Here is a 15,238-nt window from a genome sequence, read left to right on the forward strand (position 1 = left end):
TACAAAGCCTTAATCAGAAAATGTCCCCCAGAGATGTTCAATGAATGGGACGTGCTGCAAAATTTCTATGAAGGCCTGACATTGAAATCTCAAGAGGCATTAGATCATTCTGCTGGAGGATCACTATAACTGATGAAAACTGCTGAGGAAGCCCAAAATCTTGTTGACATGGTGGCCAACAATCAATACTTCTTTGCTCATCAAAGAAACCGCCAACCATCACAAAGGAGAGGAGTAATGGAGCTAGAAGTAGTAGACTCAATCTTGGTTCAAAATAAGATGATGCAGCAGCAAATTCAACAACAATTTGAGCAAATGGCCAAGAGGATTGATAGCCTCCAAGTTGCAGCAGTTAACACAAGCCAACCATCATCCACATGGGTGCAAAATGAAGAGACTCAAGAGGAGCAGCAGCAAGAACAAGTCCAGTACATGCACAACCAAAACTCTGGACAGAATGAAGTGTATGGAGACACATACAATCCATCCTGGAAGAACCACCCGAACCTCAGATGAGGAGACAATCACAGCCAGAACCAACAACCATGGCAGAGGAACTCAAACCAAAACACTTCAAGAAACAACCAAAACCACAACCAGCAGCAAACTAACCAAAACCCTTACAGAAAACCTCAAAACAACTACTCCAACCCCAACCATTATCAATCCAATAACCAACCCACCAACCAAAATGCCTACCATCCACCAACCACACCTCACAACCCACCACAAGTGTCACCAGAATCTCAAAGAATCACTAACTTGGAAACCTTGATGGATAAGATGTGGAAGCACCAAGAAATGACAACCAAGAACCATGAAGCTTCCATGAAGAGCTTAGAGAGGCAGATTGGGCAAATCTCCAAACAGATTTCTGTTGAGAAACCTTCAAGCTCACTTTCGAGTGACACCATTCCTAATCCAAAAGAAGAGTGCAAAGCTATACAATTACAGAGTGGAAAAACATTGATACACAACAACAAGGAGGTAACCAAGAAGCCTTTGGATAGCAACAAAGAATCATCAGAGAAAGGGGAAACTAGCAATGAAGACATGACAACAAGAAGAAGTGCCCCAGAGAAGCTCAAAGAGAAAGACAACCAGCCACATAGTTCAAAGGAAGTGATTCAAGGATAGCAGCAAGTGGAGAAGAGCATTACACCTCCACTACCATACCCTCAGAGGTTCAACAAAGAAACCAAAGATCAACACTTCCACAAATTCCTGGAAACTTTCAAGAAGCTAGAAATCAATATTCCCTTGGCCGAAGCATTGGAACAGATGCCCTTATATGCCAAGTTCTTGAAGGAACTCATTAACAAGAAAAGAAGCTGGCTGGAGAAGGAGACTGTACTTCTCTCTGAAGAATGCAGTGCACTCATCAGAAAAGGACTTCCTCCCAAGTTGGAAGATCCGGGAAGTTTCTTCTTACCTTGTACCATTGGAAGTCTATTTATCAACAAGGGGATGTGCGATTTAGGAGCAAGCATAAATCTGATCCCATCCTCTTTAGTGAAAAAGCTTGGCATAGAGAAGGTGAAACCAATACAGATGTCATTGGAATTGGTGGACCAGTCAGTAGTACATCCCAAAGGAGTGATCGAAAACCTTCTAGTTAAGATTGACAAGTTCATTTATCCTGCGGATTTTGTAATCTTGGAAACAGAAGAAGAAGGAAACAATTTGATTATCTTGGGAAGGCCATTCTTAGCTACCTCCAGAGCCATCATAGATGTAGAGCAAGGAGAACTAACTCTTAGGATGCATGAGGAAAGCATTACTCTGAAAGTGTTCCCAGAATGACAAAATTCTAAAGGAAGAAGCCAAGTCATCAATGACTGTTTCTCAAGGCAAGTAATCAACACTTCAGTAAAGAAAAAAAATGAACAGATGCAAGGAAAAGAAGGCACTCAAAAAGAAATTTGGAAAATAACCAAGAAGAAAAGTGCCACAACTAAAGCTACTGTCAAGGAGGAAAGGTTAACCAGAAAAAGGAAGAAAAATAAGAAGAAGGCTCACAAAGGGTGGAAGAATAAAAAAATCCCAACAGAAGGGCTCTCCAAAGGTGACAAAGTGCAGTTAGTCTATCAACAACTGGGCGCAAGCCAACAGACTGATGATTACTATACTGTGAGCAAAATAATCTCATTAGAACATGCTGAGATAGAACATCAAGCAACAAAGAAGAAGTTCACAGTCAGAGGGGACAAATTGAGGCACTACAACCATCAACCACCATAAAAGAAAGCCCCAATGTCAAGCTAGTGACAATAAAAGAGCGCTCCATGGGAGGCAACCCATGATTTAAGATTTCTGTTATTTTAAATTCAATAAGCTATGATCATCCAGCATGATATTTTTTTTCTCGAGTGCAAACATTGTTTTAAAACATATGCCAAGACTTCTAAGTTTGGTGTGCCTTCGAGCACACCAAATTAGTTTTTCAAACAATCTTAGACCATATGCTTAGTCATTCTGATAAAGCATATGACCAAACATTAAGTTTGGTGTCTGCATATGTAGAGCTTTCAAAAGAACAGTTCTTGATTAATGAAATTAAAATCATGCACCGATGATCATAAGTAATTTTTTTGGCATTCCTTATGAATAGATAACCAAGAGTGACATTAAGATTTCAAAAATACTAGTTGGAGGAAGAAATATTTTGGATTATATGGCCAAACATTAAGTTTGGTGTCCTCCAAGAAAAAAAAAGAGAGAAGAGTCACGGTCAAAATGGATATAAGGAATGAGAGTTCACATAGTAATTTAATAAGCTTTCTTGCCAAGATTTGATAATGTTATCTTTGTTGTCTTGTTGTGATGGTTAGGTGGTCAAAGAATATTCAATGAAAGGGACAAGACAAGGAGGGGCATAGAATGAAGACAAAGATGCATCACATGCTTCAAGGAGTGATTCTGCACACTCTTGGAAAGAGAACGTTGAAAACCATTAAGGAAGCAAGCTTTGTCCTTATTCAACTTGCATGCATGCCGTTGATTTGCAAAGTATCTAATTGCATCCCAACCCTCCATTGTTCAATCAAATGAGTATAAAACACCACCTTCAAGCCATGCACATAAACGAAAAAGTTGCACACTCCCTGCACTACCCGAGCACCATTATGCATTTATGCATGAGAGCCAAAGTGCCAATGGAGGAGGCAAACCCAACATGGTTGCACCCGGGCATGTCTATAACCGTTGAAAGAATGATGGTTGTTACTGAAGCACAGCAAAGCTGAAGAATACCAAGAAGAAGGCAAAGGAATGAACCAATGGAGGAAGAAGGATCACAAGAGGAGGAGGAACAGCAACACATTCCACCACACAACACTCTGGATATGACACAGATGCAGGAAGCAATTGGAAGATTATCACAACAGTATATGAGAATTCAAGAAAGGCAAGAGGAATACCATTCACAGTACATGAAAAACCAACAAGAGCAGGAGGAATGGCAGCTGAGGATGATGAACAAACAAAATGAGTTTGAGTCAAAATTTTTAGTGATGCAAGAGGAGCATGCTTTTCAAGCTCACGAATCATTTGGAAAGTTGGCACAGATGCAAGCTGAAAATATGAGGGCTCTCAAAGAGTTCACAACCCTCCAAGAGGCAAGATATGAAGTCCAAGCCGACTACAACATAAATAGTCAAATTAAATTGAACTACATCGGAGAGCATCTACACAACATGGATCCAGCATTTCCAACTTTCGATGAGTACTTCAAAGGGAAAAGTGAGATTGAAGTAAGTAATGCTATGAGGCTTGAAGATAGAGTAGAAGAAACGATGAATAGAGCTGGATTTTGGCGTGGACAACAGACAACAAACATGGAGACAGGGAATACCAACAACCAAACATATGAAAGAAGAAAGAAAAAGCACGATAAATGAAAGGTGGACCTGATCCATGCATCTTTTCTGTTTGAAGTAGTTTTTGCATCATGGTTATTTTGCTTAAAATAAGTAAGCTAGTCTAAGTGTGTGCTTGTGTGGTTACTTTCACTTAACTAATGCATGCTTTGTCCCCTGCATCTTTTCAATTCAATAAAAGAAATGTTTGAAACATGAAGTAAGATGGTTCATTGTTAGCTAGAAGTCAAATAATAGTAAGTGGTGGCATATATGTGTGATTGTGTGGCAACTCACTATCAGTGAATAAAAGGAATAGATTGTTCTCTCTTTAAGAAGAAAACAGCTCACTGTCTATGAATCTCAATCAAATAAAAGTCCTTGTGTGAAAAGAAAAGCAAAAAGAGAAAAGAAAAAGCCAAAAATGGCAACAGAACAAAAGAAAAAAATAAAAAGAAACAAAGCTAGACACCAATAGCTTGAACCTTAGAATACATGCCTGTGGTGTCTTTGTATTGGGATCTGCTTGGATCATTAAGTTCTTTGGAGTGCATCAACACTTGGTGACTTGGGTTAACTAATCCGGGATCATCAACTGAAAGTCCACTATCAAGAGCAACCTAACTACAAGACATTTAGTAACCCAAAGAGGTACTGGGCATCAATGTTCTAAGAAGGAATGTGAGCCAAGTGTCTATAGTGAATAATGTGTCAAGCATAAGTAAAGAAAAGAGCTTGCACACATGACACTGAACTAAAGCTTATAGAAAAATAGTAACCAAGGACAAAGGAATAATGAGAGGTCATAGCAGTGTATTGCTTGATGCTTAAAGGAAACTTTCTAGGCCTAATTGTCAATAAAAAGTGGATAAGTTACATATCTGCATAAAACCCCATGAACTACCAATAATATTCTGCTAACATGGGCATTCTCTTTTGTTTTCATTCTTTCTTCTTAATAATTCTTTTCTTGCTTGGGGACAAGCAAGCTTTAAGTTTGGCGTTGTGATGACAAGTCATCTTAGCCTAGTTTCACTAGCCTTTTTCTTTTGTTTTCATTTAGTTTTATGCACTTTCTTGCATTATAAATTAACCATTTGAATTGGAATTGCATGGTTTCCTTAAATCAATCAACCACCTTTTAATTGATATAAAATCATGAGGTTCAAGCCAACTTTAGCTGATAATTAATTGATTTATAAACCTTGTAAATTTTGTGATACTTTGATTGGTTGTTTTGATTACTTGTAGGTAAAGAAAGGAAACAAAAGGTGTGCCAACATTATGGAAGAAGGTTGCAAGAATGGGTTTGAGAAAATGGAATTCACGTTTGAGCTAACGTTTGCCTCAAACATCAACTCAAACGTGAGTAGCAGTTGAAGAACACCCTGGGGAAAAGCCAACGTTTGCGCCAACGTTTGCCTCAAACGTTGAGGTCAAACGTTGGCTGAAGAATGAAGCTCCTGGAAAGCAACGTTTGAGCCAACGTTTGCCTCAAACGTGAGGTCAAACATTGGCTCCAAAAGAGAAGAGAATTGAAGCTCCTGGGAAGGCAACGTTTGCGCCAACGTTTGCCTCAAACGTGAGGTCAAACGTTGGCGCCAAAGAGAAGAGAAATGGCATCCCTGGAGGCAGCAACATTTGAGCCAACGTTTGCCTCAAACGTGAGGTCAAACGTTGGCTCCAAAAAGAAGAAAGTTGGCATCCCTGGAGGCAGCAACGTTTGAGCCAACGTTTGACTCAAACGTGAGGTCAAACGTTGGCACCAAACAGCATGAAGGGGCATACTTCAAACAAGAATAACTTGAGTTGTAGATGTCCAATTGAGGTGATTCCAAGTGGGTTAGAAAGCTGACATTCAGGGCTTTCCAACCATATATAATAGTCTCTATTGGGCACAAAATTGGCAACACAACAAGAGGACAAAGTAGCCCCCAAGAAGCATACAAGAAGGGAGGTCCACGTTTGAGCTCACGTTTGACCTCAAACGTTGAGCCAAACGTGGATGACAGCATCTTGGCCTAGCTGCATAATTTTACTCAAGTAACGTTTGAGTCAACGTTTGCCTCAAACGTTGGCTCAAACGTGAATGGTTCATGGCCTGGTTCACTAATGGATTTCCTCCCAACACCAAGAGCAATCAGCAGAGGCCACTATCAACCCAATTCCATCATGGCTAAAGGCCCAATTCAAGGCTTAATGATCATTTGAAGAAAGTGTATAAATAGCTTAGGATTTGAAGTTTTTGGGGAGCTTCCCTTTTAGTTTTTCAGAATAGCTTTCTTTTCAGTTTTGCTCAGAGCTCACTTTTATTTTTCTCAGCATTGTTGTTTAATTCAAGAGAATTTGGGAGGACAATTGATCTCTCTTCCTCCTTGTTCTTGCCCAGCACTTTTTACTTTTCTTGTCTTGGATTTTGGGTAGAGAATTGAAGAAATTATGTTTCAATCTCACCTTGGGATCTTGTTTAATTTTATGCTTAATTGAATTTCAGTTTCGGTTCATTGCTTTTCATCTACTTTCTTTGCAATTTACAATTTCCTTTGCAATTGTTCTTGTTGGATCTAGGAAGGCATTGAGATCTAGACTTGGTTTTCTAGTCTCTTGGGTCCTGAGGTCCGAATTCCCCATTTCCCATTCCCTGTTTTGCTCATTTACAATTCTGTTTCTAGATCTGATTAAATCCAAGTGTTCTTCTATTCCTCTGCTTGTTGCAATTTTACATTTCCTTGTTTAATTTCTGCAAATCCAACTCCCCATTCCCTTTACAATTCAAGTCATTTACATTTCTTGCACTTTAAGATTTTGCAATTTACATTTCTTGCATTCTAAGTTTCTGCCATTTAATTTCTTGTTCTTTAAGATTCAGCACTTTTATTTTCCGTTCTCTTTAATTTTCTGCAATTTACCCCTCTCCCTTTACTTTTCATGCAATTTAATTTCTGTTAATCACAAATCACTCAACCAACACTTGATTCGCTTGACTAAATCAACCACTAAACCAAAATTGCTCAATCCTTCAATCCCTGTGGGATTGACCTCACTCACGTGAGTTATTATTACTTGATGCGACCCGGTGCACTTGCCGGTGAGTTTTGTGTCGGATCGTTTTCCGCACATCACTCAGGTCCAAATTTATGAGGATGTTTGGGAAAACAATAAAGGCAGAATCCAGAAAGAATCGATGAATGTTTTAAATAATAACCTAATATGGGTCCATCAGCTAATGCTTCCTAATGGCTCTTGGAATGAAGACCTAATCTGTAACACTTTCACAGATACAGTAGCTCAAAATATCTTGCGAACTCCTAGAACTGGTGAACAAGACAAGCTTATATGGGGGAAGGAAAAAAAGGGCTCTTACTCGGTAAGTACCGGTTATCAGATTAGTTCTAATTCTTCTATCCAGCTCAGGAGTACCTTCCAGAAATTTTCCACCAGAAGGAGCTATGGCGCTCAATTGGGAACTTAGATGTCCAGCTAAGGTCAGGCTCTTTCTTTGAAAAGCGGTTCATGGTGGCATACCTGTAAGGAAGAAACTGCAAGTTAGAATTGCCCCAAATGTCAAATTGAGGAAGAAACTATTCTGCACTGTTTAATTACATGCCAACACTCAGCTCAAGTATGGTCAGAAATTGGAATTGCTAACATACCTGGAGTTTATGACGAGTTGTGAAAATGGTGGGTCTTGAATATGAAGAACTTGGGTTCAAGCGACAATGGTATTCGAAGGAAATGTCTTGCTGCAATAACCCTCTGGCAAATATGGATAGCTCGAAACTTAAAGGTGTTTGAAGGCAAAAACTCCTCAAGCTTGGAGATTGCTCAAGCTGCCACTAGAGCCAAAGACGAGTTTTACAGAGCTATCTTTTGCTAGTTCTCAAGTCTAATTTCTTTTTAAGTATCTCTCAGTATTCTTTAATCAATGAATTATTTGTATTGGCGAGTGCCACCTCTTTAGTTTCTGTTGTCCTTTGAGGACCAAGCCAAATTTTCCATTTAATAAAATGACTGTCTTTGAGAAAAAAAATAATTCATATTATAACAAATTACACTAATAAACATATTATAAACTTCACATAAAGTGGGTTTAGGATGTGAAATCACATATATGTTCAGAGGAGAAAAAGTAACCAAATACATAAAAAATGTTCAAGAAACTTAAACACACTTTTCTCTTTTTCAACGCTAAACCAAATACAGCCTTAGTAGTTCAGCCAGTTCAACTGTAATAACCAAATTATAATAAAATAACATATAGAATTATAAATAAATTAATAAATATAATTATATTTTGATATAAAACATAAAAATACAAATTTTAAGAATATAATATCAATTAATATCTTATAATCTCATCTATCAAATAACAATTAACAAGAAATATCCAAATTTCAAATATCAAAGGCTAATGTTAAGGTTGGTTATCAATTACTAACATCTAATTAATGACTAACAATTAATTTAAGAATTTAACTATCTTGTATTCAAGGTCATATGTTAAGATTACAAATTGAAATTTTTTTTATTAAAAATATAAAAAAACTTAAATTTTTGATATACTTGTTCTGTATTTATTGAAAAAAATTTAAAATACTCTATACATAACTTCACTAGTATGGGTTAAGAGGAGGATCAGGGATCTATCGGCCTTGGTGGTGATGGATCTAAGAGGTATAATTGAGGGTTAGGAATGTGTAACATCCTTGAAGGAGCCCTTGGCTCCCTTTATATAGTTTGAGGTTGTTATCTTATCTTATCTTGTTGGCTAAGATAAGGAAAGTGTTTGAATTTAAATGTTTTGTTAGCGGTTTATGGTTTTTGGGCCAGTTTGGCTGTGGCAGTGGCCCAGGTTTGGGTGGGGTTGTAGCTGCTCCGACGGGAGATCTGGGGATTAGGTCCGAAACAGTTGCCTTCGAAGCAAGAGAGTGTGCTTGCTCAATCTCATCGTTGGAGGAGTTCATTTTACCGTGTAGTCACTGAGGCTGGTAATGAGGTCCAAATTTTCCTGGCCGAGGTCGGGAGCCCGTGGAGGGCTTAGGAGTCCCGCTACCTGGTGGTTTGCATATCTCGAGGGGGTATCACGTCGGTTGTGGTTTTCTTAGGAGTCATAATGACGCCTAAATACGAACAGAGAGGTTCTCCTTTTCTTTCCTATTTTCCCTTTATCTTTTTTCATTTTTATTTGAAAGGTTTGGAGCCTTTATTTTCCTTTCCTTTGTTCATAATTGTTCCCTCCTCTTTCTTCTATTCATCTTATTACTGTCTTTGTGCGAACACTCGCTGCAACTTTCCATTGGTGTTGCATTTGGGTGTAGTTTTAAGTTTTTGGTTGTTGTTTCAATTGTGGTTTTGGTACAAGTAGGAATTCCTTATGTGTTTTGCGTTTCTAGGTAGTGGGCTGACAGTGAGAAACCCTATTTGGATATAGGTATGATGCAACGGAGGGGAGTGCAAGGGAATCTGGGTCCTATTTTTTTGGCAGGGGATGTGCGAACCATTACCATTAAGTGACATCTGATGTGTCGGGCACGCCTTCTCGACTAGACGAGGGGACCTCCAAAGGCACCAGGATGAAGGGGCTGTGTTGGAAGGTGGCGAGGAGGCGGGGCAATATGAGCTGGTGCTCACCGACAAAAATGAGAGGATTTGCTACCTCAACTTGGATTCTCCTTGAATCCCAGACTGGATTTGGGTGCACGAGCCCTTGTTTACTAAAATAAGGGTTTAATTACCCTTTTTCTGAATTCCAGATGGCTCTTTTGAACCGGGTTTCCACGGCACCGTCTCAACTGCATCCGAATAGCTGGGCGGCTATTTGGATCTTCAAGTTGGTGTGGAGTTTTTTGGAGATGCTGGCTCGGGTTGAGGACTTCATATTTTTCTTCTTATGTACCATTCCGCATAAGGAGGAAAAATGATGAGCGGATATTTTATACGCTTTTTGGCATCACTTTCATATAGTTTTTAGTGTGTTTTATTTAGTTTTTATTAAGTTTTTATAGGTTTTAGGGTTAAAATCACATTTTTGGATTCTACTATGAGTTTTTGTGTTTTTGGACAATTTCAGGTATTTTTTGGCTAAAATTGAGGAGCTGGAGCAGAAGCCTGATTCAGAGACAGAGGAAGCACTGCAGATGCTATCCGGATCTGACTTGCCTGCATTCGGAAGAGCTTTTCTAGAGCTACAGAAGTCTAAATGGAGCGCTCTCAACGTCTATGGAAAGCTGACTTCCAGAGCTTTCCAGAGCAAGTTGGTCAACTGAGCAAGAGGATCCCTGAGATCCCTCCTGAAACTCTTCCCAGTAATACTGAGGTTAATCCTAGAGAAGAGTACAAGGACATAACCATGGAGGTTGAGGTTGAATTAGAGGAGAATGGGAAGGCATTGAACGCCAGTGAAGAAGCCTTCCCTGGGCGTTCAACGCCCACCAGCCCAAGGAAGTTAGCGTTGAACGTCAGCAAGGACATCCTTGCTGGGCATTCAATGCCCAGAATGCTAGAGGGATTAGCGTTCGATTTGATATATAATTTGCCATAGTTGCTCTGACGATAAGTGACGCGAACGTGTGATCTACGCGGATGCATCGCAGTAGCGAAAAACCAGCGTGTTTGAATTTGAAACCAGCGAATTCTGGGTTGTTTCTGACCCAGTTCTCGGTCCAGAAAACACAAATTAGAGGCTATAAAGTGGGGGAATGCATCCATTCACAATAATCAGCTCATAATTCACTTTTCATAATTTTAGATGTAGTTTTTAGAGAGAGAGGTTCTCTCCTCTCTCTTAGAATTTAGGATTAGGATTCCTCTTAAAGGAATTAGGATTTCAACTTTATTATTTCAACTTATTATTTCAACTTCTTCTCAGGTTCAATGTTCCTTTTATTTATTTCTCCAATTTAATTTATGAATTTTTTCTTGTTAGATTTGAATATTCTATTTAATATAATTTGAGGTATTTCAGTTTATGATTCTTATTTAGCTTTTTATATTATTGGCTTTAATTGATTAACTGAAAGCTCTTGAGTTATCAACTATCTGTGATTGGTTGTTATGTCGGCTAATTGACTGGTATTCCACTAACTCTAGTCTTTTCTTAGGAGTTGGCTAGGACTTGAGAATCTAACTAATTAGTTCACTTGACTTTCCCTTGCTTTCATAAGGGTTAACTAAGTGGGATTAACTTCCATTCTCATAGGAGTAACTAGGATAGGACTTTTGAATTTTCATACCTTGCCAAGAGTTTTATTAAATATTAACTTATTAATTCTTGCAATTTATTTTCCTTGTTATTTAAATTACCTGTTCCTCACTTTCAAAATCCCCAATTTATAAGACGTATAACCAATAATAAGAACATACCTCCCTGCAGCTCCTTGAGAAGACGACCAGAGGTTTGAATACTTTGGTTATCAATTTTTAAGGGGTTTGTTACTTGTGACAACCAAAACGTTTGTAAGAAAGGAATTCTTGTTGGTCTAGAAGCTATACTTACAACAGGGAACTTATTTGTGAAAATTCTAGATCGCGGAGAGTTTCGTTCTTCAATGCCTCATCCTAGCTCTCCTTCTAAAAGAGAGATAACAGTGCAACACCTAGTGTGCAAACCCTTTCTTTCTAAGCAGAGCTCTGCAGAGTCCCCAGACATCAATTCTAAGTTTGGTGTTGGGCATCCCTCAACAAGCTCTAAGCATAAAGGTACTAAAGAGAAAGTACCTAAAGGCTGGAAGGACAAGAAAGTCCCAACTGAAGGCCTCTCACCTGGCATGAGAGTTGTCTTCACTAAGAATCCAGTCCTACCACATACAGTGAGCCGTGTCCTATCTCTAGAGCATGTAGAGCTCATTCATGAGAGGACAAGAAGAAAATTCACTGTCAGGAGCAAAAATTTGAGCCTATACTCACCTCCTTAAGGAGCTAAAGGTCAAGCTAGTCACTTTAAAAGAGCGCTTGTTGGGAGGTAATCCAACTTTACTCAACTTTATTTATTTTATTTTCATTTTATTTTTCTTTCAGTCTTAGAGTCATGATCATATGCATCAGCCAAGAGACAGAATTCACAGTAGTAAAAACAGAATACTCCAGGAAGAGTGTTAAAGTTGAACGCCAGTCAGGAAGCCCTCTTGGGCGTTCAACGCCCCAAGAGGGGAGCATTGCTGGCGTTGAACGCCAGCCAGGGAGCAGCCCCTGGGAGTTCAAATGCCAGTGCAGAGAAGCAAGGAATCTGGAATTCTCTAGCCTCTCAGGACCAAGAGGTCCTACAGAAGCTCCACCTACCCCACCTTCTTCCCCATTGATCATATTTGCTCGAGGACGAGCAAAACTCTTAAGTTTGGTGTTATAAAAGCTTTGCTTTGTAACTTCTACCACTCTTAATTATAGAAGAAGAGGATGGAGCAAACTAGAGAGCATGCACATGAGCCTGTGCAGCTGCCTCAACAAAGACAAAGGAGTAACATAGAAGAGATCAAGTACTACACGGGATCCTCAAGGAGGAACACTGGCCACCATCATTCAGGTGGATTCGTTCTCTTTTACTCCTTTCCCGTTATTTTTCTATTTTCTGTCTGTTTATCTGTTTTCTTGTCCTAATTGCATGATCATTTGCATTGATGTCTTAAAAAGTTGTAAAATATTCCATATATCTCTCACCTTGCTTAAATAATTTTTTTATTTGAAAAGAATTGAGAGATGCGTGAATTTCAAATTTAAAATAAGATTAGTTTAATTAGTTTGATGGGGTGTTAATTGCTTTTGTTTTCTGAATGTATGATTAAACAATGCATATTTGAAGTTGAAATTTTAAAATGTTGACTCTTAAAAGAATAAGAAAAAAAGAAAAATATTATTGATAATCTGAAAAATCTGAAAATTGATTCTTGAAACAAGAAAAAGCAGCAAAAGGAAAAAGAAAAAGCATGTTGCAAAAGAAAAAAAGATTATCATGTATGCGAAAAAGAAAGAAAAATGGCGAAAAGAAAAAAAAGCAGAAAAATCCATTACTATCCAAAAATGCAGGAAAAGAAGGGCAGATTGAAAAAGCCAGTAACCTTTTAAACCAAAAGGCAAGGGTAAAAGGGCACAAGGCTTTGAGCATCAGTGGTTAGGAGGGTCCAAAGGAATAAAATCCTGACCTAAGCAGCTAAACCAAGCTGTCCCTAACCATGTACTTGTGGCGTGAAGGTGTCAAGTAAAAAGCTTGAGACTGAGTGGTTAAAGTTGTGTTTCAATGCAAAAAGAGTGTGCTTAAGAACTCTGGACACCTCTATCTGGGGACTCTAGCAAAGCTAAGTCACAATCTGAAAAGGTTCACCTAGTTAAAGTGTCTATGGCATGAATGTATCCGGTGGTAATACTGGAAAACAGAGTGCTTAGGGTCACGACTAAGACTCAAAAAGCTGTGTTCAAGGATGCCAAAACTAGGAAAGTCAATAATATCATATGGATTCTAAGTTCCTAAGGATGCCAACATCTTTGAGTTTCAATTGATAGTGAGATGCGAAAACTATTCAGAAGCAAAAAGTTACTAAGTCCTACTCATCTGATTTTAACTAAGCCTCATTTGAAACTTAGAAATTTATTTTATCTTAATTTTCTTTGGTATCCTACTGTGTTTTTAGTTGCTTGGGGACAAGCAACGGTTTAAGTTTGGTGTTGTGATGAGCAGATATTTTATACGCTTTTTGGCATCACTTTCATATAGTTTTTAGTGTGTTTTATTTAATTTTTATTAAGTTTTTATAGGTTTTAGTGTTAAAATCACATTTTTGGATTCTACTATGAGTTTTTGTGTTTTTAAACAATTTCAAGTATTTTTTGGCTGAAATTGAGGAGCTGGAGCAGAAGACTAATTCAGAGATAGAGGAAGCACTACAGATGCTGTTCGGATCTGACCTGCCTGCATTTGGAACAGCTTTTCTGGAGCTACAAAAATCCAAATGCAGCGATCTTAACGGATATGGAAAGCTGACTTCCAAAGCTTTCCATAAATATATAATAGTCCATACTTTGCTTCGAATTAGAAGGCCCAAAACTGGCGTCCAACACCAGCCTCCTGCCCCCTTTCAGGTGTCCAGTGCCCAAAGAGCAGAGTTCAGTGTCCAAAGGCCCAAAGAAGACCCCCTAGCTGGCGTTCCATGCCCAAGAGACCTCATAGCACGTGGATCTCATCAAATCTCAGCCCAAACACTCACCAAGTGGGCCCCAGAAGTGGATTTTAGCACTAAATAGACTGTTTTACCCTTACTAGTCATCTGTTTAGTATTTAAAGTGTATTTTACATGATTTTCAGGGAAATCATACACCATACATGTTTTTACCATTGTTTTCACATCAGTATGAGTTTCTAAACCTCCTAGGTTGAGGGAAGGAGCCCTGCTGAGTCCTATGAATTAATAAAAGTATTACTCTTTCTCTTCGATCCGTGTTTGATTAATTCTAGGATGTATATTTGTTCTTCATCACCATGAATGCATTGAACTGGCATAAGGTTATCACATTTTCTACATGGGTTCAGAGTGCGTCTTTCATCGAACAATGATGATGAACTGCTAGCTTGAATATATGTTTCTCAGACGGCTAATCCATGATTTCGTTGGGGACTTCTCGAGACATCAGTTCAGCCGATTTCCGGGGAGATTACGGTCTCTGTGGTAGAGGCTAGAACCAAAGATACAGTATTCTCTGATCCGGAAGATCTGACCTTGTCTGTGGCATTTTGAGTATGGATCATGAAGGAGAATGGACTGTACGCGCTTCACGCTCAAGTAGAGATGGATCCGCACTAAACCTGGGGTTCAGATCCGGAGGAGTATTGGCAGCTGCTCAAACCAGTGTCAATCACATATCGCCTGCCATTGAAGAAATCACTCACAAGCAAGGAGAAAAGTAGTACCAGAGTTAATTCAAGAAGACAAAGCAACTCCAACTCTCAACTCTATTCCTATTACTTAATCCAATTGGTTTTACCCCTTTCGGACATTATTCTTACAACTCTATTCCCAGCATATAATTCCTGATAGTTAACTTCTTATGATTCCTCCTGACTAAGACCTGCAAGACAACCATAGCTTGCTTCAAGCCACAATCCTAGTGGGATCGACCCTGACTCGCTCAGGTATTACTTGGACGACCTAGTGCACTTGCTGGTGCTGCCCATACAAAAAGGTGTAGGGGTTTGTGTACGCGCACCAGGAAACATAGGAAGGGGTACATCTCCTTCCGTGCTTAGACAAACTGCCGGATCTTTGACTTGTTTGAAGATTCTTTTCACGGCTTCAAGGCATAGTAGTTCAAAGTTTGTCCCACCGAAGGTTGTCATCCCTTCTGGCTATTATTGGAGGGAGAGCACCGGATTTGCTCGTATTGGAACTTTGGGGCCG

This window comes from Arachis hypogaea, chromosome 13 (assembly GCF_003086295.3).
Source record: "Arachis hypogaea cultivar Tifrunner chromosome 13, arahy.Tifrunner.gnm2.J5K5, whole genome shotgun sequence".
Lineage (NCBI taxonomy): Eukaryota > Viridiplantae > Streptophyta > Magnoliopsida > Fabales > Fabaceae > Arachis > Arachis hypogaea.